General features: G+C 43.0%; 1 pseudogene; it reads left to right on the top strand.

Moving 5' to 3' along the window:
• Positions 1 to 269: 269 nt before the first annotated feature.
• LOC120076081 (uncharacterized) lies at positions 270 to 2,651 on the top strand (annotated as a pseudogene).
• The last annotated feature ends 1,391 nt before the right edge of the window (positions 2,652 to 4,042 follow it).

Raw genomic sequence — 4,042 nt, 5'->3', positions numbered from 1 at the left:
ATTCATAAGCAACGCATCAGATAAAGATAAATATAAATTTAATATTATAAGTTTTTGGCACCGTTGTCGGGGATTGGTTACGGTTAGTGTTGAATATTTTTGTGGTATTTTGCAGGACAGATCTCTGCTGTACTATCTATTTATCGTGAAGAGCAGGCTGACGATTTATGAGTACTGGGACTGATCTAGAATTCGAAGTCTACCCAAAGATCGAGCGTACTTTTCGTGCAAGAGCACGCCAGAACCGAATTAGGTGAAGAAGAGCAAACATGGCTAATAACGAGAGGCCCGAGGGAAATCAAGGGATTAATCGGCCAGTGCAAGACCCTGTTTTTCTTGCTGTCGACCATAACATCCCGATGAGGAACTATGCGACGCCCAATCTATATGACTTCTCGCCCGAAATTTCAAGACCAATGGTTGAGGAGAATACACGCTTTGAGATTAAGCTAGTCATGCTTCAGATGATCCAAAATGCGGGACAATTCGAAGGTCTACAAGGAGAAGACCTGCATGCTCACTTGACCAGCTTCGTAGAAATGTGCAATACATTCTCCATACCTGGTGTGACTTCTGAAGGAATTAGGTTGTATCTTTTCTCGTATACACTGCGGGATGAGGAAAGAGGTGGGCTCATTCATTAGAGCCAAATGAAATCAACTCACGGGACCAGTTGGTTGAGAGGTTTATGAAGAAATTTTTCCCGCCCGCCGTCAACGCAAGAAGATAGAGGGACGTGTTAAATTTTGAATAGATGGAATATGAAACTATGAGCACCGTTTGGGTGCGATTCAGACGATTAGTGAAGAACTGTCCACACATCAGGATTTTCGATTGCGTTCTAATGGAGACTTTTTATAACGGCTTGGATTGATCAACGCAAGCAGTTGCTGATGCCTCCGCGAAACACAAATGATCTAGGTGGATAATGGGTATGAGGGAAGAGGCTCGGAACGAAGAAGAGCAAAAAATTCCATTGTACTAGCTGATACAATGACCACCTTGGTCGCCCAGATGGCCACATTAACCTCGCTTCTCCAGACTATGGCTATTAATCAAGGACATCTCTTTCAAAGTGAAGTGCAAGCCAATGCGCTGACGCAAGTGGCAGCAATAAGTTACATCCAATGCAGAGAAGGGCACTCAGTGGAAGTCTACCCGTTAAATCCACAATTTGTATACTCTATTCATAATGAACCATTCGGCAACACCTACAACCCTGGTTGGCGGAATCACCAAAATTTCAGTTGGGGAGGGAATCACAACCAGGGGGGCCAAAGGAATCATCAGAACAGTCATTCCGAGAATTGAGGTAATCCTCCAGTTTTCCTTCATCAGAATCAAAGCCAAGGTAATTTTAAGAGTATACAGCCACGCGACCAACCGTCCTCTTCTAACACCTCTTCTAGTACCTCGTCTTTGGAAACACTATTGAAACAATATATTAAGAAGAACGAGGCAATCAGGCAGTCGCAAGCTTCCTCCATTAGAAATTTAGAGGTGCAGATTGGACAGCTTGCGATCGAGCCTAAGAATAAAGCTCCTGGTACGCTGCCCAGCAGCTTGGAAGCACCGGGACGAAGCGGCAAAGAACAATGTCAAGCATTGACATTGAGAAGTGGTAAGAAGACGGTCCCTATGCCATCAGTACAAGATTTAGCAAAACGTCCAGAAGACTCAATCACCAATAATGACCACTCAATTGCAAACAACAGATCTACCAGTTCAGAAGCAACTACTTCTACAAAGAATGAATCTCAACAAGACTCAGAATCAAAGTCATCGCAACCTCCAGCTCCTAAAACACAGCAAGCAAGGGACCTCAATGAAAATTCAAATGATCAGAAAGTACGGCGGGATCCTCCACCTTTCCCGTCTAGGCTAAAAAAGAAAGATGATAGCAAATAATTCAAAAGGTTCCTTGATGTCCTCCGACAGATACATATCAACATTCTCTTAGTAGAAGCGTTGGAACAAATGTCGAGCTATGTGAAATTCCTTAAGGACATACTCGCCAAAAAGAGGAAGATCGGGGAAAATGAAACGGTCGCACTAACGTATGAGTGTAGTGCGCTCTTTCAGAACAACATCCCCACTAAAATGAAAGATCCAGGGAGTTTCACGTTGCCATGCTCAATAGGGGGTAAAGAAGTCGAAAATGTGTTGTGTGACTTAGGGGCAAGTATAAACCTGATGCCATTGTCAATCTTCAAGAAGTTAAACATCGGCAACACAAGGCCACCACAGTTAAGTTGCAGTTGGCTGACAGAACAATAACGCATCCAGAGGGCAAGATAGAAGACGTACTTGTGCAAGTGGATAAATTCATCCTTCCTGTTGACTTTATTATATTGGATTACCAAGCTGACACTGAGATGCCGATCATCTTGGGTCACCCATTTCTTGCAACAGGGCGGGCGTTGATCGACGTACAAAAAGGAGAACTCACCATAAGGGTTGACGATCAGCAAGTAAAGTTCAACGTTCTCAATGCATTGGAATACCCAGGTGATATGGAAAACTATCAGTATGTTGGAGAACTGCAAAAAGAACAGTGGCATGAGTTTCAAGAAGAATCGGAGGAAGAAGACTTTGAGATTGGCGTAATGTTGGAAGAGAATTGCGCCAATACAAACCGAACTAGATTTTGAAACAATAAAGTTATCTTAACAAGCAACGCAGTGAATTAACCCATCGTTGGAAGAACCACCCATGTTGGAGTTGAAGGCGCTACCAGTGCAATTCAAATATGTTTATTAAAGAGGCAACAACACTCTACCAGTTATTATTTCTGCCTCACTGAGCAAAGAAAAGGAGGAAGCACTTATTCAGATCCTTAAGAAATATGCAAAAGCCTTGGGATGGACCTTAGCAGAAATTCGAGGGATTAATCCTTCGTATTGCATGCACAAGATCCATCTTGAAGAGGGAAAAACAGGATCCATAGAGAGGCAGCGCCAGTTGAACCTTGCCATAAGGGAGGTTGTAAAGAAAGAGATTGTGAAGTGGTTTGATGCAGGCGTCATTTACCCCATATCTGATAGCAGTTGGGTAAGCCCAGTGTAGTGCGTTCCAAAGAAAGGGGGCATAACAGTCGTCACCAACAGAAAAAATGAATTAATCCTTACCAGAAAAACCCCGGGGATGGAGAATATGCATGGATTACCGCAAGTTAAATTTGGCCACAAAGAAGGACCATTTTCCACTCCCGTTTATCGATCAAATGTTAGATCGACTTGCGGGGAATGAATTCTTTGCTTTCCTGACGGCTATTCAGGGTATAACCAGATCGTGATTGCGCTAGAAGATTAGGACAAAAAAATTTTCACGTGCCCATTCGGCAAATCTGCATTCCGTCGCATGCCATTTGGCCTCTGTAACGCACTAGGCACCTTTCAAAGGTGTATGATGGCCATATTTTCAGATTTTCTGGAGGATTCGGTCGAGGTGTTCATGGATGACTTTTTGGTTTTTGGCAACAACTATGACTCTTGTTTATCAAATCTAGAAAAAATTTTGAAGAAATGCGTTGAAACCAATTTGGTTCTAAATTGGGAGAAATGCCATTTCATGGTAAAAGAAGGAATTGTGCTAGGTCACAAGATATCAAAGGCAAGGTTGGAAGTTGATCAAGCAAAAATTGAGGCAATATCCAAGTTACCACCACCAGTCAATGTGAAAACACTTAAGAGTTTTCTGGGACATGCGGGGTTCTATCGAAGATTCATCCGTAACTTTTCTCAGATCGCAAGACCCCTAAGTGCACTCCTCGAGATTGATCGCGAATATGATTTTAATGACGCATGCGCCGAAGCGTTCCACACGCTGAAAAATGCGCTCATCACCACATCTATTCTGGTTGTGCCCGATTGGACGCAACCGTTTGCATTGATTTATGATGCCAGTGGATATGCAGTGGGCGCAGTCTTGAGTCAGGGCAAAAACAAGATGTTGCATCCTATTTATTATGCCAGCAAGACGCTGAATGATTCACAAGAAAATTTACAACCACAGAGAAAGAAATGCTCGCAATGGTGTTTGC

The sequence above is a fragment of the Benincasa hispida genome, chromosome 4, assembly GCF_027475165.1.
Source record: "Benincasa hispida cultivar pf3 chromosome 4, pf3_genome.v1.1, whole genome shotgun sequence".
Taxonomy (NCBI): Eukaryota; Viridiplantae; Streptophyta; class Magnoliopsida; order Cucurbitales; family Cucurbitaceae; genus Benincasa; species Benincasa hispida.
Note: the sequence above shows the minus strand (reverse complement) of the source record. Positions and strands in the feature narration are given on the sequence as shown.